The 27650-nt window shown below is 42.4% G+C and overlaps 1 protein-coding gene across 11 annotated transcripts in view; it reads right to left on the bottom strand.

Annotated features, from left to right (window-relative positions):
- Positions 1-27650, bottom strand: part of CTNND2 (catenin delta 2) — a 699957-nt gene that overhangs the window by 372871 nt on the left and 299436 nt on the right. The gene's annotated exons all lie outside the window — the stretch shown is intronic.

The raw sequence follows: 27650 nt of genomic DNA, 5'->3' as shown, positions 1-27650 counted from the left end.
GACCCTCTTCAGTTGACAGTATTACTTAATACTTTCACTGAATCTCATTTCTATGTTATTGTTGGGAATTTTGTTAGGGATCATACTGACACTATTTCCTATTTTAATTTAGAGAAATGGGGACAAACCCTAATTCAAGGGACATTTTCAAAAACTACATAATCACATTTATTTATATAAGAGAAACATCAAAATACAGGTTGAGGGCAGAACTGCTGAGTGGGATAATAAAACAGAGTATCTTTTTTACTGCTGTTTTACTCACAACAAGTACTATCTCACTGCTCTTTGCTAATAACTTTCATGGTTTTCTTATCTTGTACTTAAACTAAGACTGTCTTGCACAATGTATAAAGTTCAGTTAATGATGGTTTTGTCCTATATAAGCTCAGAGAGAATATTGCTCTTCCTAAATAAAGATGTCAGCAACTTTGAGTTTAAAGGTTTAAAGACAGCAGTACTTTTATCATCCATGAAGTGGCCAATAATAATGGTTTAGCTGTTGAAATGATTAACACATATGAGAGAAGACAGAGAACGTTATCCTCACGCGAACTTCCTAGTGCAGCCCATTTCTCACCTTAAATTTACAAAATGTCCTATTTTAGAAACCCAGCATGGCTTCCGGAATTCAACACAGCTCTTGGCTACGGTAAACCCTGCGTCCACAGGCAGGTTCTGGAATCTCTGCATCCTCCAATGTCATGACTCAAATGAAGCCAGGCAGTATCAGTTCTTCCTAACTGTTAATCGCAAGAGTTTCCTTAAAAAGAAATCAGCTGGTGTGAAGACATCTACAGAAAACGAAAATCCATCAACATTGTGTCACTTTCTTTCACATCACCATTCTAACACTAATAGTCAGTGGTACATTTTGTACTATTTATCACGACCTCCTTCTCTGCACTTCTCACAAGTGAGTTCCCCAGCTATAATGAAGAAGAAAAGTAAGATGTGCTCTTAGAAGTTCCAAGATGAAAGAGTCTGTCAGAAAAAGATGAAAATTTCTTTATTTTCTGGTGTTAACCCATTTTAATGTACTATATGAGGTCAATTCACTTTCCGAGAACATCTGGGAGGTATGTTCCAGAGTTAGGAACCTTTTACAGACAAGCTTCCACAGGCTCACCACCTCTAAGGATGAGCTTTAAGCTTAAGAGCTTATGTTATCCACAGCTGTGATAAGGATAAAAGCAAACTTTCTAATGGCTAGGTACCAGTCCCCTCTGTAGTGGCCCCATGGCATATTTTCTCCTGTGGCCTCATTTGAAAAGAGATCTGAGTCTGTCTCAGGTAAGGTTGTTAACTGGAAGCCAAAGAATAAAACCTACAAGAACGGAAACTAAAACATTTTCAGGAACGTGAATAAGGCCCCTTATGCTGCAACAGATGCCTCCATTCTCCAGGAGAGAGAGGTATTTCCCACGGCTGTGGCCATGATTTTAACATATCTATGTATTTTCAAAGTTTTTGCTCTACATTTGTCTTACCCTACTTCTCTACAGTGCTAATGTAGGATGTGCATTTTCAGGAAAATATATTTGTGTCCAGATCTATGGATCTTAAATTCTGACTGTGAACCAAAGAGGCAATTATAATTGCGCTGAGGCTGGGTATCAGGGCTCTGTCTGTGTGCTCACCCAGGACTTCAGTTGCCAGTTCCCTGGGTGGACCAGGAACTGCCAGACTTGGGAAAACACAACTGAGACCCTGGACTGATTTGAGGCACTGAACTGGTTCAAGTTGGCTGGTTTTTAACACAAGTGTGGCCCATGAGTGTCTGTGTAACAAGTATATCCAGCTGATCAGATATTCTGGAATTAAGAAGAAATATTTCTCACTTAGGTTGAAAATTGCTAAAGGGCTGTTTTCTTTTCCCTGCCCCAACTTCCTGGAGACCGGAAGGGCACTTAGATTAATTAACAGAGATGTATTAATGTTTTGAACCAATATGGTTTGTCTCAACTTACTGATACACTCTGTACACAAAGTGCCTATTACTCAGATGAAAAGACTGCCCAGAGTATTGCTGAGAGCGCCCTCTGACTACCCAGGAAGACCTCAAAGCATCACACGGAGGTGACCTTTTCATCTACTGGAAGGAAAGAGGACAATTAAGAGACACATCACAACCACATGAACAGGTGGATTCTGACAAAATCACAGCCCACTGCTTAAAACCTGTGTTTATCTAAGACGTCAGCTCCCTGTAAGTCCAATGCAGGCTCACATCCTTAAACATAAACTGGGTGTCGAGGTAGCACCAAGAACAATTGTTTTTCACTGAGGGACTGGAAAGTGAGCTGGTCACTTCAGGTACATGAAACCCACAGCAAGAGGCTGTCCAAACAGAAGCTAATGATCTACTTGAAGAGTCTGAAGCTATAATTTCTTTAAAATAAATTATTCTGTCAAGGCAATACTATGTGAAAGATGAGACCTAAACCAATATGTAATTCAAAACACAGCAAATAACAAATTTACACATTTAGTCCAGAAGGAATAGTTGAACTAAGGCTGTTTGACAAGTCAGATCTATCACCAGACTGACCACAGAATCAATGGATAAATAAAATCCTGAAATAAGCATTAACCAGAAGGGGTTAAAAGAATCTCCAGACTAGTACACTTCCCTAGATGCAACTAAAGTTGTGTTTGTAACATTATTAGGCATTAACCTATGCAGAGGAAAGGTCTCACAATAGATCCTCATTTATATCACCCTCCACTGTGCCAGAAGCTATTACATCTTGCATGTCTTTAATAGGTATTGTAATCACATAAATCTTCCTTTTTTTCTAACACTCTAAAGGGCACATATATAATTATCTATAGTGGACCTATAATGAAACAGCTCTCTTTAAAAAACACTTTCATTTCAATTTCTAATAAACCATTTTTCTTATGAAATTCATGAGTAGCAACTTCACCCTTTACTACTTACACATCATTCTGGATCATGTGAGATGCTTCCACTGTTTATTAGACATCAATTGACCTTGGGATAACACCCACCTCAGAAATAATTTCCGTGAAAGAAATTATGTTTAGCAATATGTGAAAGACCTAGACAGTTCTGATGAGAGAGAGTATACAGCTTAATAGAGGTCCAGGTTTGGGGAACTGCATTACCGCTTGCATCAGCCTAAATAATCCTACAACAACCATCTCACATTGACACAGCTTGCAGATTTATGCACTGCGTAGCAAAGAGCCAGTCTTATCACAGCTCATCCACTATCAAGTGTTTGGAAAAGATAAGAATTCATTTGCATTTTTAATGACAGTTCAATGTCTTGACTTCTTTGCAGATGCTACATTGAAAATACAGATTATAACTGCAAACATTCACTTCTTCTAGGCCTACAACATATATTTTGGGGAGATGTTTCTTCAATAAAGATCAACTACTTGTACGGCACCAATTGACACAGGTGATTATTACATAGTATTTAAAGTTATGTGAATTCTTTGACGGAGTATTTTAATATATCCTCCAACCTCCTGGGTCAAGAAGGTTACAAACTTTATTTGCATTCCAAGTCCACCCTTTCAGTAACAGAGATCATGAAAAAGGGTGGTCAACTGATACTCACAACACAGACATTAATTTTCTCCAACCCTTTTTTTCCTCCTTGTTTTCTCTTTCTTACAAAAATATTAATGGAAGACTGCAACAGTCCACATTCATTTGCTAAATTACCTAGTCACTAATGACAGCCATTGGGCAGACTTTTCCAGGGCTATCTTCTGTGTTTAGTTTTGATATCCATCATTTGACCAAATGTCTTTGTCCAAAAAACTGTAACAAAATGAATACTGAAACATACAAAAAACATTCACAGAAAGACAACCTATGATACTGTGAATGACCAACGAAATACATATTTGCTTTTAATTTCTCATATATAAATATCAGAATACTACTTTCTTACCACAAGGGTACTTTTAAAAAGTTATATAAATATCCTGAAAAGCTAAGCTGAAATGAAGAAGAATTAGCAAACATAAGGGACTTGCAATGTATTTTATGTTCATTAAGCATTTAGTTCTGATACATTTCCAGGAATGTACACTGAGTTTTCTTAAGTCTGTATTCATAGTTGTATATATCCTGAATTAAATACTAGTCGCTCACTTAAAAGATGTCAACTTCTTATACTGTGTAACTATGGAACATTAACCATCCCTTCTCAAATCTCAATTAATTAACATGGCAGCATGACTTCTGAAGGACTTGTTAAGGCATGGTGGATAAAGGCATTTACCTAAATTCCATGCTAACATACACAGTACGCAGCTTCACTAAAGGATTTGTATTTAAATCAGCTGAAACATCTTGTGTCATCGTGCGCGTTTTACAGCAGTGTCCTGGTTGGAGCCCAGAGGGCAACTGAGCACCACACAGCCACTCACTCATTTACTCCTTCCTCCTCAGGAATGGGAAGGAGAAAATAAAACAAAAGGCTTCCAAATCAAGACAAGGGCAGGGAGGGATGACTCACCCATTATGATCATGGCCAAAAGACAGACCCACTAGGGGGAAGAAAAAGAACATCAATTTCATTTAAACACCACCACCACCACCACCGCCACTTAACAGAGCAGGACAGTGAGAAGTACAATCACATTTTAAAATCACCTTCCCCCACCTCCCCCTTCTTCCTGGGCTCAGCTTTGCTCCTGATTTCTCTACCTCCTCCCCCCCAGCAGTGCAGGGGGGGCAGAAGATAAGGGGGGGTGGTCACTCCTCTTATTGCCACCGCTCCTTCCTCCTCAGGGGCAGGACTCCTCCCACTCTTCCCCTGCTCCAGATTGGGGTCCCTCCCACGGGAGACAGTCCTCCAGGAACTCTCTCCAGCGTGAGTCCTTCCTGCAGGGCTGCAGCTCTTCCTGAGTCGCTCTGGCATGGGCAGTCCTCACAGCCCCAAACTACAACAGCCGGGGCTTCCCACATGGTCCCGGCCTTCTTCAGACACAGTCCCCCGCTCTGGCACGGCGTCCTCCCTGGGCTGCAGGTGGGAAACTGCTCTACTGCGGACCTCCACGGGCTTGCAGGACAGTCTGCCCTCTCACCACAGCTGCAGGGGAGTCTCTGCTCTGGTGCATCTCCCCCTCCTCTTCTTCCTTTCTTCCACTGACCTCGGTGTTTCATTGCTGTCGTCCTCACAACTCCGATTCCTCCTGTCAGGTTTCCCTTTTCAAACACGCTTAAAGGAGCGCGGCCACTGTCGCTGATGGGCTCGGCCCTGCCCAGAGGTGGGTCCAACTTGGAGCCAGTGAAGCTTCGAGAAGCTTCCCACAGGGGGCCACTGCTGTAGCCCCTTCCCCCACTACCAAAAAACCTCGCCACGCACACAAACCCAACCCAAGACGCTATTTCAAAAGTGCAACAGCAAATTCCTGGAGGAGCTTCCACCAAAAACAACAGCAGCAGAGGAGGGAGGTTGTGTAGCACTCCTTCCACATGGCTAACTTATTTACATTTCCATTATACACTATAGTATGTTCCATTATACTAAGTTATATTTAATTCTCACTCGCACTAATTCTTTGGTTTTATACCAAAGATATAAAAAGTGGAAGTAATTCACTGTTGACAGAATATACTGTCGGAGTCCTGCTGTAACAGTGATGGATGGACTGTTCAGTGGATAAGGAATTGGTCTGATCATCGAATCCAAAGATTAGAGGTCAAAGACTCAACACCTGGATAGAGATCAGTGACGAGTAGTGTCCCTCCATGGTCCATACTGGAACCAGTGCTGTTTAATATCTTCATCAATGACATAGAGGGACTGAGCACGCCCTCACCAAGTCTGCCGATGACACCGAGCTGAGTGGTGCAGGTGACACGCCTGAGTGACGGGACATCATCCAGAGGGACCTGGACAAGCTCAAGAATTGGGCCCACATGAACCTCAGGAGGTTCACCAAGACCAAGCGCAAGGTCCTGCACCTCGGTTGGGGCAACCCCCAGTATTAATGCAGGCTGGGCCATGAAGGGACTGAGAGCAGCCCTGACGAGAAGGACTGGGGAGTACTGGTGGATGAAAAGCTGGACATGAGCCAGCAATGTGCGCTCACAGCCCAGAAAGCCAACCGTATCCTGGGCTGCATCAAGAGAAGTGTGGCTACCAGGGCGAGGGAGGGGATTCTGCCCCTCTACGCTGCTCTGGGGAGACCCCACCTGGAATCCCGTGTCCAGCTCTGGAGTCCTCAGCACAAAAAAAGACATGGACCTATTGGACTGGGTCCAGAGGAAGGCCACAAAAATGATCTCAGACTGAGCAACTCCCTTCTGAGGCCAGGCTGGGAGAGTTGGGGGGGTTCAGCCTGGAGAAGAGAAGGATCTGGGGAGACCTTGTAGTGGCCTTCCAGCACTTAAAGGGGGCTTATAAGAAAGGTGGGGACAAACTTTTGAGTAGGGCCTGTAGCAATAGGACAAGGGATAATGGTTTTAAACTGAAAGAGGACAGATTTAGATTAGATCTAAGGGAGAAATTGTTCCCTGTGTGGGGGGTGAGGCGCTGGCCCAGGGTGCCCAGAGCAGCTGTGGGTGCCCCCTCCCTGGAAGGGTTCAAGGCCAGGTTGGACGGGGCTGGGAGCCCCCTGGGCTGGGGGAAGGGGGCCCTGCCCGGGGCAGGGGGTGGGACTGGATGGTCTTTAAGGTCCCTTCCAACCCAAACCATTCTATGATTCTATGATATGGTTCTAAGACTTGCCTCAGTATTACCTACTCAGTATTAGCTACTCAATACTTAAAGCAGTAAACCAGTGCTATTTCACAAACCTGCAGCTAAATGGAAAACTCTGCAATATCCATTTAGGCCAATTAGTGTGTGTCCATCAAGAGTGGGTAAAAACAAATAGGTATTTGTTGGCCTGTATATTTGGTATTTCCTAGCAACATATTTGTTAGCAAACAACATGTTTCCTTAGACTTCTTTCTCTTAATTTCTAGATTCTTCCTCAGAAATGAAATCTGTGGCTTCTGTTTTATACCCTTCCCTCATACCATATAATTTTATCATTTATTATCATTTCATTTGCATTCTAAGATATTCATATTTTACATTAAGAACTTCATATTTGTACAACTATTTTTAATTGTTTTCTCAGGAGAGAATCATTTGCATCTAAGATGATACATCAAATTCTGCAGCGTCGAAAGAGGCTTAAAGTAATTAGGCCAGTAACTCTTCTTTAAAAACAACGGGAATTGATAGCCTTATCAAGACTTCTTTGAAAATCTCAATAGGAAGATTAGTTTATTTATTTTAATTTTTTTTTTCATAAGCTACCTAATGTACTTTTTATATCCGATTTTAGTTCTTCTTAATATTAGTCATAATCTTTTTTGCCCATATTTTTACGACTCTTTTTTCTATTTCAGATCATTTTATCTTTGTGCTTTCCCATATTTTTTACGTTCACTCTACATTTCCATTTCATTTAGGCACAAGTCACAATGGCAAGTGTGGACGCAACCTGTGTATGCGGCACATGTATGTGCCTGTGTGAGGTGGGGAATATGCTCATCCCTTTTAGGATAACTGAGGAAAGCATTTCTCTGGCTCAGTGCTTTCAGTTTCACATAAAATGAGATCACAAACCAAGTCTCTGTCCTTCTACATCTTCCCAGCAATCATTAGACACGTATCTTATTCCTGTAATGAAAAAGTTGTCATTAACACAAAACCCCCCTCATCCTACAAAAAAAAGAAAAAAAGAAGAAAAAAAGCCAGGTACTCCAGCAGGCCCACACTGACCTACAGTCTTGGAATTGCAAAAGTGAAGTTAAATTGCAAAGTTCATTCCGACGTGTGAAATCAGTGAAGCAAAACTAGATGCTTTAAGCATTTCCTCCACTCTTACACGGAGCACCCCCCTCCCTTTAGAGATCTGTCTCACTAGTTGATCTATTCTTGGTTGCTTTTTATCATCAATGAATTTTTTTTTTTTTTTAATTTATTGAAGTTGAATATTTTTCCTATTGCTAGATTTTACATCCCTCCACACTGATATTAAATAAAGATGACAGGCAATGTCCAGAGTATAGTACACATTACTGTATGCATCAGAAATTGTTATCTGTAAGGTGAACCATTCACAATACCTTAGAGACTGCACAGTCTGATTCACTGTGGCAATAACACTCCCTCATTTTGGTGAAAATACTTCAGTGCAACATTTGAACTATTTCAAAAATGCAATCAAAGAAGTCTCAACGTTTGAAGTCAACATCTTCCGTTTTTAGTAAAATACAGATGTCGTCATTCGTGTTCAATTATCTGACTTGAAAGACAACAGAGTTACGCATAGCTCTGGTGTCCCAATGCCCCTTCAGGGCATTGAAGAAGTTCCCTTCTTTCTGCAGCCACCGCAACAGAACTGCTGAAGCCTCTACCTCCACCACTTAGTTAACTAATAGGTTTAAATAGCATTCGCCTCTACACTCAAGGAATTTTTTGAAATAATTGCATTTCCTCCCTTTGACCTCTATGATGGGACATCAGTAAGTCTGCAGGGCGTGACACAAGGCATTAGTATGGTTCTTTGACCATTTTTATTTTTGAAGCAGATTTTGGATAGCCAACCTGAAGACTGCAGTAGCATGACTTCATGCATCCAAATACAAATATTGTACACAAGTAGTAACTAAATACATTGATGGAACAAGATAAAATTTGACATTTGGGAAAGTGGGAACTCCTACTAAATCAAATTTTTAGAGTGGCATAAAATTCTGACTTTAATAGAAGGGATAAATCAACTAATGTATATTCTGGTATTTAATTGTGTGCCCTGCAGCACAACATCTGTGGACAAACTAGAATTTTACTAGAAAACAAGGAACAATTTTCAGTAAACACAAGAAGTTATAAAAATGAAAATCACTTATGGAGAAAGGAATTGTACACGTTCTGGAAGCATTAAAAAGCTGGTAGAAATGAAGTTTGCCAAATAGTTCTTAACAGTAGCCTTGTTTGAGACAATTTTGGTTCAGCATAGCCAATAGCAGATGTATGGAAGACAACTCTCTCTCTTAGACAAACAGCAATCATGAATATCGACTTCAGTTTCCAAAAAATTAAAATTCTTCGAAACAATTTCATATTTTTTTCTTGTCACGGTATCGTCCTTTACTCCCTGATACAAAATTTCAGTATTTCAGAATTTCAACAGAGTTCTAAAATAGGTATCTACTCTTCACTTATGCTTCACTCACTTAGGTCCTTTAGAAGAATAGAAAAATTTTGACTGAGACACTGACAAACAAATGGAAAAGAAAAATTAACAAGTAGCAGGATAATAAACAGCTCCAACTGCTTTCCTCATGTGCTCTTTACAGTGTTAAAAAATTTGAGATAGCTTAAGGTTTCCCACTGGATAACCAGTGTTGTATGGTATTGGTGGGGTGTTCTTCAGATTCTCAAAAGGAACATGTTTGTTATGCTGCCAGGTGTGTTTTTCAAATACAAATCCTGCCAGTCTGGGGCTTCATGCTGGGCACACACGCATCAGTGATGAAGTTTGGATTAACTGACCCTGCACTGGGCTCCTAAGGAGGTCAAGTAACTTCCTGTCTGATGGATTTACTTGAAAGCTATAGATTCAACGGCCATCAACACATTTAATGTCAATCCTTCTATGTTTTAGAACAGTGTCCCAGATTCACTGCTGTCAGACACAGATGTAACTTCAGTGAAAGCCACAGACTTCCATCCAATTTTCAGTGGCTAATTTGTTACCTTAACAGAGTGTCTGTTGAAACATGACTGAATTTTGTAATGTCCGCCATTAATGACATTTATGAGCCATCAAAACCACTAAATGGGATTACACAGTAAATAACATCAGAATAACTAAATATAGCTCATGGAAGTAGAACCTCTGTGTACAGAGAATGATGACAAATTGAAGTCAAACAGTCATGCATGAAATTTTCTATAGGTAATTTCTCAGAAGCAGAAGGTTTTCCTTCTTCTCCTCAATATAAACCCATTGTTCCTATTATGGTCCACATTTCCCCTCTCTTGAGAACCTCAGGTCAGAAAGTGTTCTCAAATTAGTTTATTATCTCAAAAAATGGATTTAAAAATCCTCATTCTTAAATCCATGACAGTTCTGGAAGTCACTGCTGACAAATAAATTGTCTACTCCCCTTGAGGCATGCGGGCTGAAGACCATGATTTTGACTTGTCAGCTGTAGCCTCAAGAGTCATGATTGAGAGTTTCAACTTTTTTTTTTACTGTAACTGCAGGGTTAAACGAGGAAAATTCCAGTGCAGAAATGGCACTTGAAGAGATGATTAACTTGAAACAAATTCTTTTAGCTCTTATCTTGAGACAAGGCCTTACTGTTTCTCTCCTGAATTACAGAAATTACTAAACTCAAGTCCTTTTGTTACATCCACATTTCTTAAGTGTTTTTGTCAATCACTGGTTGTAAAATAAAATGAAGAGTCGTTAATCTTTAAATAAAAGTTTGTCAAAACTAAAGGCATTCTCCATACATACTGATTTTTATTTTTCTTTCGTCCTTGTAGAAACACCTCAAGTTGTGCGATTTTGGAAGTTCTTCAAACTCATTTTATCATATTGCTGTCATGCTGAAAAAAACAGGCAGTTATAAGAAGCATCGTTTTATATTTTTTCTGTTGTTACACTGTAGCCATTCTCAGCTTTTCTCCTTCCTACCCCCAACATATAATTGGAGTAGTCATCAATAAATATTATAGCTCTTTGTTCATATGTGAAATACAGACTGCTATCCCAACATTTGTTCTTTTGACCTAGACACTTTTAATAAACTTTTTTTTTTCTCTCAAGTCGGAAAAATTTCTACAAACAATAAGCATAATCTGCAATATGTGTAATTGTATCCCTTGTCACCTGTCAAGCTGGTATTCAGTCAATGGTGGTTTCCTAATGTCACAGAATCATAAATGGGGTTGGGTTGGAAGGGACCTTTAAAAATCATCTAGTTGCAACTAGGTGACAACGAGATGGAATAGATGTTCAAACTGATGACAAATCCTACTTCAGAACTAAACAGATGGATATTTACACAGACTTAAAGGGACAAAAAATTAAAAAAATAATAAAATTAGAAATATTTCTTAAATTAGAATTCTTTAAAAGCTGAGCAACTTCTGTCATCTTTACCTTGTAATTTTGCCTTATTTTTATCTAAAAAAATTATTTTTTCCTCTTCTCTTTTTTAGTTTTCATCTTCATGCTATCTCTTTTTCTGCATTTGTAAGTTCTGATCCTGCTGCAAAAACAAGGTACGTTGACATATATGACAAGATGGAGTGGTCATCTTGTGCAGGTATGCTCAAGCACAAGTCAACCTGGTTAAAAAATATTCTTCGCACTTCACAAAGGTGAAATAATGCAAATTATACACGAGAGCCTCCCTGAACCTCTCTACTGGTATGGAAAGCAAACATGAGCATTGGAATTAAAATGGCATCATATTTTCTGAACTATTGTCATGAGGTACAAAATACTCACATATGAGTTACTTTAATGGACATCTTTTTTTTTTTTTTTTTTTTTTTTTTCCTACATGTCTGTAAGCATTGATGTCTTTTCCTCTGAAAGACAGTTCACGGTCCCGGTGTGATGAATCTAAGCAATTTCCTTGATGCTTACAGTAGCTGGTTGCTCAAAAAAAAACAAAAAAAAATCATCTAATGTTTCCCAAGAGCTTTGGACTTACTGCACGTTCAGAGTGCTTTTGAAAAGCTTTCGTCCTACTACGCGTGTACAGTATTGACTAGACTTCAGGTACCGTGGATATTGTGTGAGACCACTTCCTGATGGAAAGACCAAGAATGTTAAATATAGGCTCAGCTTCTGAAGCACAAAATTAACTGAAATGTGCATTTTGTAAGGAACAGCATTATCTCATGTCCACAGTTTTTCAAATAAATGTAAAATTATTTTTAATCGTCAAGTTAAACATGGTATGCAAAGAAAGTGAAGGTAAAAGGTGTTGCAAAAAGAGTAGCAAAATTAAATGCTTTGAGCCTACCATTCAAACTCCTGGTGTAACATTTTTTTCTCTCCTTTGAATCGCACTACGCCTTCACTTTTGCTTTGTCGTGGCTTGGGCCTGGTCGGCAGCCAACCACCACGCAGCCAATCTCTCCCTCTTCTATTCCGACAATGAGAAGGGACAGAGAGCCAGGCTTGGGGTTTGAGATAGGACTGGGATGGGGAAAAATCCCCCTTTACGGGCACCAGCAAAAGGCAGACTTGTTAGGGGAAGAAAAAAAGAACATACACTTATTACAGACACTAAACACCACTTAGCAGTAGAGCAGTGAGAAGCATTGCCACATCTTGAGAACACCTTCCCCCCACCCCCCCCCTTCTTCCCGGGCTCAGCTCTGCTCCCGATATCTCTACCTCCTCCCCCAGGGGCGCAGGGGCAGGGAATGGGGGGTGCACTCAGCGCTGCCGCTTCTGCCACCTTCGGTGGGGGGAGCTTCTGGAACTTCTCCTCCTGCTCCATCATGGTCCCCCTCTCACAGCAGACAGTCCTCCACAAACTTTCTCCAACATGAGTCCCTCCCACGGGCCGCAGCGTTCCCCACACTGCTCCATCGTGGGTCACCAACTTTCTCCGACTGGATTCCCTCCCACGGCTGCAGCCCTTCCCGAGCTGCTCTGCTGTGGGACACCCCCACATGCTGCAATCCTCCCAGCGCTGAATTACAGCAGCGGGGGCTGCTTCTTCCCACAAGACCCCTGCCTTCTTCGGGCACAGAACCTTGATCATCCAGGAGAAAAGCACAGCCCATAAATCAGTGTCTGCTCCACCGTAGATCTCCATGGGTGGCGGGGGGGGCCGCCCTGCCGTCTCCCCACAGGATACAGGGGGGTCTCTGCCCCGGCACACCTCCCCCCTCCTTCCTTCCTCCGTTCCTCCACTGACCTTGGTGTTCACGCAGCTGCCCCAACTCCCCCTCACCAGTCCCACTGCTCCTCACCACGTCCCTTCTTAAATACGTTCTGGCAGAGGCGCAGCTGATGGGCTCAGTTTTGGTGCAGAGGTGGAGCTGACTTGGAGCTGGGGGAGCTTCGAGAAGCTTCTCCCAGGGGGCCGCCCTGATAGCCCCCTCCCCTGCCACCAAACCCCCCCCACTCACTCAAAGCCAGGACATGCTTTAATTTCCATACTGGACTTCAATGAATCTTAAGCAAGTCTGCAACCTAATACAGCTTTAACAATGAGTATTTAAGAGACAGTACCATGGATAACCATTTGTTTAAGCAAGAGCAGCATCAAATAAGTTTGTTGCACCTTTCCAAATTTAGTCACTGAAGTGCAAACATTCAAATCAAGAACTATTTGTCAATAGACTTTAATCTCTTCCAGAGGATGCTGTCACCTTAGAAGACAAAGTGGCCTTTTTTGAAAAAGAGTCCTGCTTTGTTAATAAAGCAGGACAAGGAGAAAAAACTGGGTAAAAGTGGCCTAGAAATTGAAGCTATTAAGTTCAAAGCCCAAGAGCTTCAAAACTGTTGTGTACAGATGGTGAAAGGTTAATTTCTTCTGTATATTTTGTATCCCACCTCTTCCTGGTCTAGTTTCAGAAATCACCTCACAAAATCTGAGCTCAAAATTTTAAAATACAACTGATGTCTTCAGAGAGTAGACTGGCATCTCAGTTTCTATTTGGCCACTTTAAAAGATCTAGACATATCATAAAATTTATAGTTTATTGTTAATTAACAATATCAAATGGATGTTTTTAAAAAAAAAAAAAACACACACACACAAAAAAAAAGCTTTCACCATATGATTTCTAGACTTGTTTCAACTACGTAGCTATATGGGATTTCTCTGCAACTCAAGAAACCCTTCCTCCTGTACCTTGTTTTTGAAGGAGCTGGCATTACCATATCTTCAGCAAGGCATTGTGAACTAAGTGTAAAAAGAGACCATTGATTTTTACTCTGTTTTTATAGTCTACTCTTTTGCTCAAGATTTTACACACGTAATGCCTTGCTCCAGCAAAGCAAAGAAAAACACTTCTGGAAATTTCAAATATAAATTTTTAGACACACTCTTCTTACAGTTTTCTACTTGGCTTTGTTCCCCTTTCTTTTGCTCATTCTTCTGTACGTATAGAGTTCAGCTGAACCTTCTTTTTATAGAAAATTAAGCCCATGCAATTCTGCTTTTTGCTTCGTCTCCAAGTGTTATCAAGGGTAACGGCAGCCTATTTAGCCCTGAAAATTTTACAGTTTAAACACCACTGATGGGATTGACCAAATATTTTGTTAAGAGTAAAGAAAAATAAATAAGTGTTTTCTTTACACATCAACCCAAACTAGGGCAATGAATCACTTATTGAAAAGCGAAATAATTTCTTGTTCAGAATATATATAAAGCTGATCAAATGGCTCAATCACTATCAGGATCTAGACACACGGTCTGTAAGTGAGGACAGAAACAAAGAAAACATGCAGGGAGTCCAGGTGTACAGTGAAGTTTTAAAAACAGATGCTTAAGATTAATACTGTCTTAAATATTAAAGTTTTGCTTCAACAGTTTGCCAATGCTTAATTTCTTTTGATATGCAATAACATTTAAATAATATCATGTGTCAGAATTCAAAAGAATCTCTGAAGCACTTTATTTTAAGTTCCGTTTTCCAAACATTTGCAGGGTGGAGGGTAGGGGCAAGGAGCAGGATAGTAGAAAAAAAAATAGGATTAAAGGGCTTGTATTTTATTTTTTAAAAAGTCTATTCAAATATTAAATTTGTCAGCAATAGGTAATCATTTTCTCTACTTATTTAAGGATTTCTAAAGATGAAAGAACACTTCCAAATCATTTGATAACGTGCAGAGAAAACGGGAGCATTAACAGTAACTTTTCTTATAAGCAACCTGTAAAGCAATAGGGAGAAAAAAAGCATCCAAGCTCAGAAGATATGCAACTTGAAGTATTTCTACCAATTATTTACTGGATAGATATTTGACAAACTCATCTTACTCAACTTGGGAAAGAAGTACAAAAGATTCAAAACACAAGGTCAGTGTCGGCTTTTAGGTGACAAATGCATCGAGCCGCAGTCCCGACAGGCACTCGACCTGCTTCTGCCCGGTCTGGTGAGGTGCTCTGCAAAGTCACTCCAGCCACCATTTGGCCCAGGGCACCTTTTCTCACCTCCCTGCAACTCCCAAGTTTCTGTACCACACAGACCCTTACTGGCAGGTGTGGTGTAACGCCACGGAGAGGGCAGCCACTGAGAAAAGCTGTCGGAGTGGCTTAGAGCCACTGAGGAAAACCTCCCCTAATCCTGTGCTTGGAATTAGGAATTTTCCTCCCCCATTTACTGTGAAAATTACAGAAAAACTAGAGTAGCTTGCTGAAATTAAGAAATAGCAACGTTATACAGTGCCAGTTACCAGCAAACGCATACGACAAGCCGTATTAAAGCGTTCTTCTCTTTGATTGTCTAGTGCTAACAGTAGGCCTTTAAATTCAAGAATAATTAAGGCTGCAGCCCATTATTCCTGAAGTCAAGGGCATCTTTGTCTTCCCTCGGCCTGAACTGTGATTTAGCAATTGCTGGAAAGCAACAAGCAGCTGCACGCTAAGTAATGCGGCGGCTGTTGGGGAAGAGTATCACCGTACACCTCGGCGAGGCCCGAGCTCCCGGGGGTACGGCGAGCTCCCCAAAGGGGCCAGCCTGGCCGGGAAAAGGGGGAACCAAAGGGACCCTGGAGCCGCCAGGCATCAGGGGTGGGTGGAGGGGGAAAGCAGCAAGCCATGGCAGGGGGGGAAATGTTCACAGTGTCCTACAATCCAAGGCCGCTAGCTGGCATAAAGCAAGCCCAGAAGGAATAATTCACTGGGCCATGACACCACGGAAACCACTTTCCTTTCTATGCTGCTTTTCCTAGTCACTTGGAATTTTTTTATTTCAAAGATGAGTATTCTACCATTTTTTTTTTTTTTTTTTTTTTTTTTTACCCTTCTGCATTTAGAAGCCTTTTTGGTCTTCTTTGGGGAGCTCATTTTATGGAAGAAGACTAGGCTTATTCATCTCACTCAAGATCTTGTCACAACCTCCTACAATGTACATCTTCTAACGGCAAGGTGACTTCAGCAAAACTAAGGTTCTCTTCTGATTCACAGTACTCAAACCAGCTACCACATAATTTTCAGCTTAATGCCTTTTCCCCTAGGAAGCTGCAAATGAAAAGATGGGGTGGTGGGTCCTTATAAAACAGAAGCTGGAATACTGGGGTGGTATCATCTCATTGTCAGGAAGACTTTATCCTGTATATGCTTTTCAGGTCCATTAACCTTGACAATGAACTACTACTTCTATGAATCATTTGGGTGTCCTAACACTTTCAGATCTTGTAGAATTTTTTCCAAAAATAATTGAGATTGCATATCCCTTAACAACTCTTAAACTGCTAAAATACCGTTTACACAAATTAAAGTCAACAAAACATTCTGTATTGACTGCAATAAACCTGGAATTTGGCAGTGTTGCTTGATTGCACTCACCATTTCAAAATAAAATTTTCCAAGTGTACTTAAGTGGATCAGTTAAAAAAAAAAAAAAAAAAAAAAACACACACAGCAAAAATGTTTTAACTTGGCATGCAAACCATGTACCACTCAGAACAAGTACCTAGACAACAATTGTACAGCTACAAATAGGTTTTCTTCATGCCCTGTTTTGCCTCTGGAGAAAAAAAAAAAAAACAGTCTGACTTTTATTCCTGACAAGTATGTATTAACCTAAATATCAAAGTAAATTGTACTACATAAGTATCTGGAGATTATTTTCTTTACTATGAAATAACCTCCAGCTTTTGCTACTCACTCCTTTCCAGCGCGTCGTTAATCGAATCAGAAAAATAAAATAATAAATAGGAGTAAACAAATATGACCGGGACATCCATTGTTGGTCTTCACTGAACCTACAGACAATTTTGATTTAAAGGACTCTGTGTTTTTACTAAACTGCTTTGTGCTGTGTCATTGCTCTGTGCTGCATTTGGCTGTTTCTCATTACCTTCCTGCATGACAGAAGCGCTGCTGCTACAGTAAATAGATCCCAACACTTGCCACAGTTCCAGTTGATCACAGTAGTTCAACATTGTCCCAAGACTTTATCAGAATAACTGGAAATCTCCCATTAAGGTAATTATTTAATTGCAGAGAAACAAAAGCAGAGAAAATAAGAAGAAAAACCCCAAGCCTTAATGGCAGCTAGTGCCTGTAGCTGGGGTGAACGCCAGCGAAACTCTGATGTGGAAAAATACCCCAGCAGTTTCCTGCAGACTCCCTGCCGAACGTCCCTGTTATGTACGGAAAGCTCTGCACAGGCCTTGCATCAAACACTGCCTCGATTCGAGTAACGAGGTCCACAAAAACACGACACTAACTATCTATTCTGTTTCATCCTGGAGGCGAGTCACACTTGTCAGCAAGTGCCGGAAGAAACAACCGCCCTCCAAAAGTCTGCCCACTGACGTGTGCCCAGCACCCCCCCAAAAATCTTCAGGCAGGAGATCCGAGAGCGTAAGCCCACCGGAGCAGATGAGCTCGCTCCAGCGGGGAAGAACCTGCCCCGTGGCTCCCCGTTAGAGACCTGGGAAGCCCTGCCCAGCGGTAGCGGGCAGGAGGAACGGCACGGGAGGTGCCGCCGGCCCGCAGCGGTGCCAGGCATCGCCACCCAGCCTGCTCTGCTCTAAATGCCCGCCAGACACTTCCCCGAAAAATCCTCCCGCAGGGTTTCTGCTGCTCCACAAAAGGGACTACCGTGGTACCGGAGGGCTAGTCCTAAGAAATGAAGATGTAGGGAGCCTTCCTTTATCCCTTTGGTGTTTGGTTTCAGACCACGTGAATGGATGGTGCCACCTGCGCTGATCTTAAGGTCAGCATCTGTGACAGATCCGGTAAATTCGTTAATGGTTCACAGAAGCTTTTTTGCTTGAGGTCTGTGGAATGTAAATAAGAAGAAGGGAGGAGTCCCCGTCCTAACTGGAGCTTTCACGGGTTGCCTTGACCTCCACGAGTCAGGAAAGTGATTAAGAGAAGTGATTAAGAGAGGCACCCCACAGAGACCACCTGGCTTGCCTTTTACCCGTCCCTACCTACTGCCCTCCCCACAGCAGGTGAGGGTGGGGTGGTCTATGGATAGTGATTTTCTGGTAGAAGAAAAGATCTCCCCCTTTGTGGATAAAAGCACACCCAGGGTCCTGGAGATCTTAAAAATATTTCCTTTAGATCGGATCTGTGGCAGGAAGAAGCTACGCTGGCCACCCGTACTCAAAAGAAAATGGCAGACTCTGAAACAGAGTTTCATGTCTGCCCTGTCACTAATTTACATACATGCTCTGCCTCCAAGATCATACAGAGGAGAGATTAAATAGCAGAGATCTGTATGGGCAAGCAGACATACACTTGTCCTACATTGCTTTTTAAACTCTGTATAGCTCTTGTTCATTTCATGTGCTACAGAAGCTTGTCTTCGGAGGTGTATCAGGAATGTTCCTACTTGATTAAACATTAGTAAAAAGAGAGTATTTTCTAATCACCATTACGTAGGACACAGAGATCAGACTGCCCAGCGACTGTCGGGACTGCAGTGCACTCCAGTCCAGCTTTGCATGGCAAAGGCCAGCTCTGAGGTGCCCTGTCCAACCTTGAAGACGTTTCCTAGAGAAAGCTGGAAGAAGACTCAGCAACTGCCCTACGCTTTGTGCAGGAACGGCCGTTGAGCTGTGGTTGCCATGCTTGTCCCTCATCTGAGCTACGCTGCAGCTGCACACCACGTGCCTGTGCCTGGCCACGTACCCCACAGACCCGGACTAACTTCCCAGCTTGACCTGGGAACGGCCTCATCGCTGTGATCTTGCCCGGCGATCACCGGACTCCGGCGGACCCCGGTTACTGTCTCTGCGCGTACCTTGACCATGACTCGCTGACTTGTGTTCTCGGCTTCACCTCAGACCTGCCTCATCACCACAAACTGGTCTGACCTCTTCACTGAGCCTTGTGTGGTCTCGTCTCTTCTCTGCATCCCGTTCCTGCCTCCAGACCTGCCCTGCTTGGGTCCTGCGGGACGGGGCCCCGCCTGGCGAGTCCCCCCCCCCCCCCCGCGCCGCCGGGCTCGCCAGCACGCTCTGCCCCCCGCCGTCCCTCGCTGGGGCTGTCACTGATGCTGGAACTGGGAGTACAGACCGGATACCCACAAAATAAAGGCCTGGCACCGTGCTACAGCCCTGCTGAGTTGGAAAGAGAATCCAAGAGCATCCTGTGAAGTGGCAAGAAATACTATTTTGTACTCAAACACTGCAGCCTTTGTAAGGGATGCTGGCAGAGCAGCAAAGTAAAACCTCTCAAACAGTCATTTCAAAAGCAGAATTTATACTCCTTCAGCTTGACACTGAGTAAAAAAGAACCTCGGCTCCCCGCAACTGGTTGTGGTGTGGGATGATCCCGCACGACAGGAACAGACTGCCAATGCCCTGATTAGCCTGAGCACAAAGGAAGTCTTCTGGGGATCAAATTTTAGTACTGGGCCAGTTAAATAGCAGTTGAACATAACCAGTGAATTGCAGTATCACCATCTGAACGACACCAAGAGCAAAGTCACATACACAAGAAAACCGTACAAGATTTCCTCCATCCCGAGCAAAATTTAACAGTATCAAAAAAATTACACCAATTTTGACAGGGAAACAAGTCATATGCTGTAAACACTACACAGAGACGAAGACAGCCGCCAAAATCCTGTTCCATTCAATCAAAATATTCACAGCACTTTAAATTCTTACTAGAGGAACAGTTGTGTCAGATAAAGAATCACGTAGAGGCAGCACGGTCCTGAGCATTGACTGAGAACACTCAGTGCTGCACAGCATCTAACATTTATTGTAGATTATAACCCCTGTCCTCACACTGGCATTTGACAAGTGAACAATCTGACAAATTTGCATTTTCTGATTCTTTCCGAGTTGCCAATTTTAAAGTTGCCCCATACAAGGTAACAGAACATGTTCTTCTCTTCCTTCTGTTAGTTCACAACTTAAAGCAACACACCATACATCAAACCCTGGTACTTGGCGTAGGCATCAAAACTTACATTTCCCACAGCGGTGGCAGGATTGGACAAGTTCTTAGAACCACAGCTTGACAAAAGAAATCAGAGAAAATACGGGCCCAACTAACTGTCCTTCCTGCTCTTCCACTGGAACGCATTGGAGCCCACTGAATACATCTCTCAGCTTCCTCTGGTGACATAAAACCAGTCGGAGTCACGGGCGCAGAGCCCTTGGGACAGCTGCCGAGCTGGTTTTGTGATCTGCTTCTAGCAGTGCCCTCACGGAACGGTCTGCGGCTCCTCTGCTGCCACTGCACCTAACAGCGGGTACGGTGGGACAGCACAGAGCAGCCCAGCCTCACCGGGAGCGGTGCTCCGACGGCCAGGGAAGAAACGAGAAGCCTCAGCCAGCTCACAGCAAAGGCACGGCACTCTCCTAGGAAAGGCGGCCCCTCAGCCCCCGGATTGCAATCAGTTCAAGTGCTTGGGCAGCAGGTAGCAAAAGAGAATGTCTTCAAACATTGCCACAATGGATTTTCAGTTATCATTTAAACTCTCTCCCTCCTCTTCACCTTCCTTCGTCCTTTCCCCACGATCTCAGCATTTCAATTACAGCTCAATAGGAACATTTTTTTTTTCTGCCGTTTCAGAGCTGAATTAGCCTGGCTGTGCTTCCCGTTCCCAGAGCAAAAAGATGTAGAGAGGGGAAGAGCCAGTTTATGCGCAAGGTACATGTCCTCTTTGGAGAGTTAAGTGGTGAGTTTGAGCAGTTGCCCCTGAATCACTTACTCTGCCACAACAAGCAGCCTTGAGATTAATCAAACCACCAAAAGAAAGCTGTATATGCACTAGGATTTCTTCCTAAAAGGCAGGAAGTGACCTTCTTCTTCTAAAAAAAAAAATAATGAAAAGTAATGAAGCCTCTCCATCAGAGACACTTACATTACTTGGTATTTTCACACAGAACCTAAAATATTTGTGGGTCCTGAGTCGTAATTTTTGAGCTCAATTTACTGGTAAATTAAATGGATGACTGGATTAACAAAGGAATCTTTTCTGAAAGATAATCAAAATGCACCTAAGTTACATACTTGCTTTACCGTACCGATATCAAACAAAATTATTATTATTACTTTTACCATTCATTTAATATAGTGGACCCAAAATCTGCACTATAACCTCAACACAAAACCTGTTTCTCTCCTTATAAATACATGTTTTGGCTTCATCCTTAGCTATTATTTTTGCTGATAAATTCCTCAACTCCTAGAAAGTAAACAGCAAGAGGCTATTGTCATAGACTAAATATCAAATTCAATTCCTTTCTCTTAAGTATATCCAAAATACAACAAAAGCATGGGTGAAATACTACTTTTACAGGCGCCTTGACGTGACACAACAACATCTGTTACTGCAAGCAAACAGGAGTGGAGAGGTCTGTATGCTTTCAGAGATATATATATATCTATATATATATCTATAAGATTATCAGGAACTCATTTTTGAAAATACTTAGTATAACACAAGCCATTTATTTATTTTTATATTTAAATTCTTAATACCTTAAACTGCATAATAATTTTGAACTATTCTTAGAGCTGATCCGCCTTGTTTACAGAATGACACAAATGTTTGTAGAAAGATATCCCTTGGCCACGTTATAAAGGATGGTGACTTATAAAATACTGTTTCCCTGGGTAACCTTTAACAGAGATGCTCCCTATTGCACAACTGACTCCGTAAATATGGCCTCGTGCTGAGATCCACGCAGATCAACAGCCTGATGGGGCTCTCTGAACTGGCTCTGCGATTTTCTGAATTAACAGAGGAGTTGACAGGTTGGAAGCCTGGTACACTCCGCCGTTATCGAGACTGGACGTACTTTTTCCTAAGAGACACTCGCTGACAGCACGGCATGGGGATGTGCAAAATCAATCCCGGACTCCACCCCACTCTCTGGAAGGACATTTGTTCCTACTCCTTCGGGCTCCTCTGCCTTTTTCTCCAAGCCTGACCTCCTCTGCTTTACGGTGCCAAGCTGTTTTCCTCAGTCCTACCCCCTCCCCAGCTCTGACTTCTTAAGCCACAAGTACTCCAGACACGTAACTGACTCTGGTATTCCTTTCTTGGGGTGTCAGATCCCATCTCCCTGCACAACAACATGCTGGTTCGCTTCTGAGCATTTTCTTCCAGTTTCCTTACAAACCCAGCATTGTTGTCTTTTCCTTCAGCCTTTCTCCCACGGCTGTGGAAATATTGGTTTTGCCATCACCGCTCTCCCGAGGCCAGGGGTGGGCAGCTGCCAGCGCGGGGTGGCAGGACGCGTCTGCCCCCGCCTTGGCAGGAGCTGGTTTTAGCCGTGGCAGCGTTTGCCTGGAGCCTGTGTTGGCTCTGGGAGTGCCCGGGGCGGGGGGCTGGCACCCCTCTGCAGCCCCCCCCGGGGCTATCGGGGCTGGGCGAGGGCAGCCGGCGGCTCCCGAACTCCGCCTGGGCAGCCGGGAGAAGGAGGCAGGCTGTCAGAAGACATTACAAAAAAATATCCCCCCAAAAGAGCCGAGGCTGCTGAGAAAGGGACCCCCACCACGAGCCTCCCCCCAGCAAAGACCCCAGTCTGCTGAAAATTCATTCTAATTGTCCCATCTTTCTTCTTCAGAAAGACCAACGCTGTCAGCCCCTGGACTCAGAGGAACATTGGAAGAGTGCATATAGCAGCACAGTGAAGGGGCAGCTGCTTGAAAGTTTCTCTTCTATACAAATTTAAAAGATACTTCAAATGAGGTTTCTCTTATTTAGTTCATCTGGACTTTCAGACACTTAAAATATTTATTTGGCTAACAAGTTCCTGTCTCTATATGTATGGTGTGTTCCCTTTTGTTGATAACAAGATTTTGAGCCTAACATTTATCATTTTGTTCTGAAACATGTCTTTGCTATCTTTAATCTAACCTGTCTACCTACTTCCTTTGGCTCTCATCCATCTATCTTAGTTCCTTTTATAATCTCAAATTCCTTTTTTCTTAAGTTTTGGTACACTGTAGGCTTCCTGTGTTTGCTCAGCCAGTCCTACTGTACCCTCTCCTGCTCCTAACTTACCCTCCTTACCCTGGCACTGCATTCCTGAGCCTCTCACCATTAAACATTCGTTCACGTTTCTCTGCCTCCTCCTCATTCCTAGTTTTGCTCTGTTCAGTTCCTAGCTTTCCCTTTTCTCGTAAAATAGTAATAAAACACAAGGAGAACGAGGTGAAGCCAAGTGGGAGAGGTCTGGAAGCTTGTATTTTCCGCACAGAGTAGACCCTTTTGAGAGCCAGAAAAGGGGTCAGGGCCTGAATCCACTTTCCCCATATTCATCTAGAGGATGGAAAGAGAAAGGCGGTTCTCCCGCCCCTTTGGAGAGGCCATAGTTACCAGTGTGGAAGTTCAAGAGCTTCAGAAAAACAGAGATTGACTTGTTTGCTCAGATGAGAAAGAGAAAGGATTTAGGAATAAGGAATTAATCAATTCTGCCTTGCAAGTTTTTAAAAGATGAAATTTACCTATATTGAACACCAGGTTTTCTCACAGTATCTGCTCTTCTGATTTGAACTGGAATTAATCCACATCCCTTTCTCCTACCTAATCCAGATGCTACATCTACCCCATGCTGCAGTCCTAAGCCCGTGACATCCAAAGGGATTCGGTTGGAGAGAGTGGCAGTTTTGCTTTTTTCAACTTTGAAGAAAAAAAAATGGCAGAGAAAGAAAACGTATGTGTGTGTGTATATATATATATATATATATATATAAATATATCAGGAGTGAATCCTGTTCAGTGAAAAAAGACATAGAATGGAGAACTTGGAACCCTCAAAGCAATTCTGCTCTGCCTTCAACGGAGAAGGCTGTCATGACTTCTACACTGAATCTGATTTATACTGGCCATTATAGTAAAAGACCAGGATGCAGCCTTGCAGATCTCCACGCACACTTCCTCTTCTTTCTGTTTGGAAAAGGTTCACAGAGCTGTAACGGTTCTACATAAATGTCCCTTTCTTCCCTGCTCCTTTAGGGCCCTCCAAGGGGCCTGAGATGCTGTGCCTGTTGGTGCACATCGGGTGTTACTGCAGGAGGAAGAAAACCAAACCAGACGTTGCACTAAGCAGCTAATGCAGTTGAGAGTACACATTCAGATAAAGTTGGTTTGCACTTGGAAACTCTTCTTTGAAAGGTAACCTTGAGAGATAGGACAAAGTGCAGAAGTTTTTGAAAATGTGAGTCTAAAAGTCATGAAAAACAAGAATAGGACACTCGGACTGTAGGCCCTCATCACAGGTCCCACAAGACTGTTGGGCTTTCGGCATACTTAGCCCTTCAGTAGAGGATTTCCACAATACTGTATGGTCAAGAACTGTCTTAGGAACTTCTCCTCAGAGCTGCTTCCTACACCTGTGGGAATGGCCATGCCCCCGCTGTCTTCCCTGTAAGGGGTATGTCAGCCAAACAGGATACATCACAGAAATATTATCCCTTCCCACCTTATTCGCTCCTTTTACATAGCACTTACCTCTTCAGCAATGTCAGTCCTCTGACATGCCATACAATTTTAGCTACAGGATGATGAGAAGCACAAATTGTCAGGGTTTGAATGTACCTCTTCTTTTTTTTTTTTTTTTAAGTGAAGCAACAGTCTCAGCACTGTTTAATTAAGAACTTTGGTTGTACCATCAACATATATTCTAGAATATACCTAGATTTACTGATAAAGTAATTGTTTTCACTCGTGTTGTGATAAAATGGCATCAATAAAAGTAATTGGGTAGCTGCAGTACTTATGTGTGCAACATTAACATTTACATATACACATTCACATACACATTCAGATGTGAAGTTCTCTACAACGAAGCAAGAAACCCAGGGATCTCATAATACGGGTTTGTATTAAGGGGAGGCCAAAGCTCGGAAGAAAACAACTGGAGAAAAGCAGTTTAAAGCACTGAAATTGCCTACCTAAGGATAATGTTAATGATGATAATGATTTATACTGCACTGCAGGGACATGTATAATTCTATGCTGACTAAAATAAGAGAAGAAAAATTACAGTTGGCTCTGTTTTAATTTTTCAGACTTCGCTCTTTTTTTCAACCGGTTTAGGAAAGAAATGCTCACATGCAGGAGAGAGACTCCAAAGCAAACTGCAGAAAGGTGCTTAGTAGCTTTGGGACTGAAGGAGGGAGCAGCTGTGGGACAAAACCCGTTCTGTGCCAATAGTGTATCTATACACACGCAAAGGCAGGAAAAAGGAGGAGCCATCCACACAGGTTCGGAGGCCCAGCCACGCTTTCCACTGCCCCCACTCTGGAAGACGGGAAAGCAGGCGTGGGGTGCTCACTGCCTGGTCGGTGACAGCAGCTGGGGTCGGGTGCCCACTCCTCACTGCAGGGACAGAAAGGCACAGAGCGGTGCCTTGGGTGAGCTGCTTCTTGGACTACTCCTTAGAGCAGTGTCAGCTGAAACTGTGGGGACAGAGGGGCTCTTGGGGGGATCCTTGGCAGAATGATGATGGCACCGAGGGTAAGGACCAGGGGGTACGAGTCACAAATAGATACCCATCCTCCTTGAAATCAGAAAAATTTAGCTTGCAATAAAAGGCTGTACATGCAAATTCTCTGAAAATGATGACCACATAAGGGGAATTTTTTGTAAACCAAAAATACGACGACTCCGAAGCTTGCTCTAGCACAATCCTTAATTTCTCTTCAGAAGTACTGCCTTGGTAATTCCTGTGTAAAGCTCCATCACATAAACTAATGTACTTGGATGCAACCTGTCCCAACCTTGCTGGACATATCCACATAGATATTTTCCCCAGGAGAAAAATCAGTTTGGTTTCATGAATGGTAACCATGGAAATACCAGACCAGCCAAGGTTTCAGAAGCCAGACTTGTTTATCAGATCTCACTTTCCTACAGAATGTTTAACATAATGGATATAATAAACTTCAAGTACATTAAATTGTCCAAAGATTTAGTTATAGTCCTTTGAAACAAACCTAGTATTTAACCTGGACTGTCCCAGCTACAAGCTCTCAACAGCTGCAGGCTATAATTAAGGCCAGAAGATCTTCCTTGGTATTTGCTTCTTTCTTGAATGCTCTGACGGTGTGTTGGATGCATTGTACCATTGAACGTGCTGCATAAAAATTACCTATTTTCCCTAAAAGTGTGTGTTGTTAGCTATCTTCCCTGGCTGCTGCGCTCAGATTTAGAGCAATTATACAGAGGGAGGAGGAAGGGCTTCCAGGGTGGGACAGAGGGGGAGGAATGCAGAGAGGGGAGAGGAGAAAGCAGACCTCAGCCATACTGCAGAGAAATCTCTGGGGAAAAAAACAAAACAGAACAAAACAACCAAACCAAACCAAACTAAAAACCAAATCAAACAAACCCTTAGGAGCCTAGAGGGATTGTACAGTATCTGTTCAACCCAGAAAAATCTCTGAAAGTTGCTACAGTACAAGCAGAAAGAAACAACTTGAATACAAAGGGCAGACTTGATTGTAGAACTTCAACTTTAATCTCTCTCCACACCAGCACAGAGGCTTCCCAATTTCCAGAACTAACGTGCTCTAATTAGATAACCTTATTTCTAACAAAAAGCATATTAAGGGAATAGAACACTCTCCTGCCTTTTGATATGTTTAAAGTGAGGTGAGAGTAGTTCCAGCAGGATGCTCAGATTCAATCATAGACTGAGCAGTGTTTTAATGTGGTATTATAAGTAGGGGCTTTTTCCTTAGGAAAAGACAAATGGATTGGAAAGAAAGCAGAAGATGTGACTTTTGTAACATATAAGTAGAAAAAGACAACGTACATTTTCTATTTTTATCATGTTCTAAGTATAGATAGACAAAAACAAAATTGGCAAGAGAATTGACCTCATACTAAAACTGATCCAAAGATTTTGGAAAGACCAATAAAAGCAGCATAAACTTAGTGGTGCATTCACTACTGTGTCTGCCTACAAATATCATACTGATATATATAACAGTTTGCTATTGCCTTCTGAAACTCTTCCGTTCTTCTGAGAAGGTCAACAAAGAAAATGAGGACAGCCAAATACACATCCAGTGTCTCTCCATTTGTCAGGAAAGACCTCCACAAGACACCTGAAAACGTCCGTTATCTGCTGCAAAAAACCCTGAATGATTTGGGGGATTCCACCACATTTTTGAAACAGTTAATGCTCAGCTGTGTGAATTCTCAACCAGCCGCAACAGCGATAATCTTCTCTGAATAAACTTACATGCTTCTCCTTCAGGGCCTAGTTTCATATTATCCTTAATTCAATCTAACAGCAGGCAGAGGCCAGAGGGGGTGGACCTGCTTTCTCCCTGCTTTTCTGCCTCTTCCCTTGTGCTAAATTTAGCAATTGTGCTATAGTGACTCCCATCAGCTTGCTGATCTGAGGGAAAACTCAGGTTTTCATGAGTTAGCTTTCCCTTCAAGCAGGGAAGATTTATCATAACAAGTCAAACCCACAAAAGGAAGCAGACGGAGCACACAAAAAATGAT

This window comes from Tyto alba, unplaced genomic scaffold (assembly GCF_018691265.1).
Source record: "Tyto alba isolate M040663 unplaced genomic scaffold, T.alba_DEE_v4.0 Super-Scaffold_48, whole genome shotgun sequence".
NCBI classification, from domain to species: Eukaryota; Metazoa; Chordata; class Aves; order Strigiformes; family Tytonidae; genus Tyto; species Tyto alba.
The sequence above is the reverse complement of the archived record's forward strand: the minus strand, read 5'-3'. Positions and strand labels throughout refer to the sequence as shown.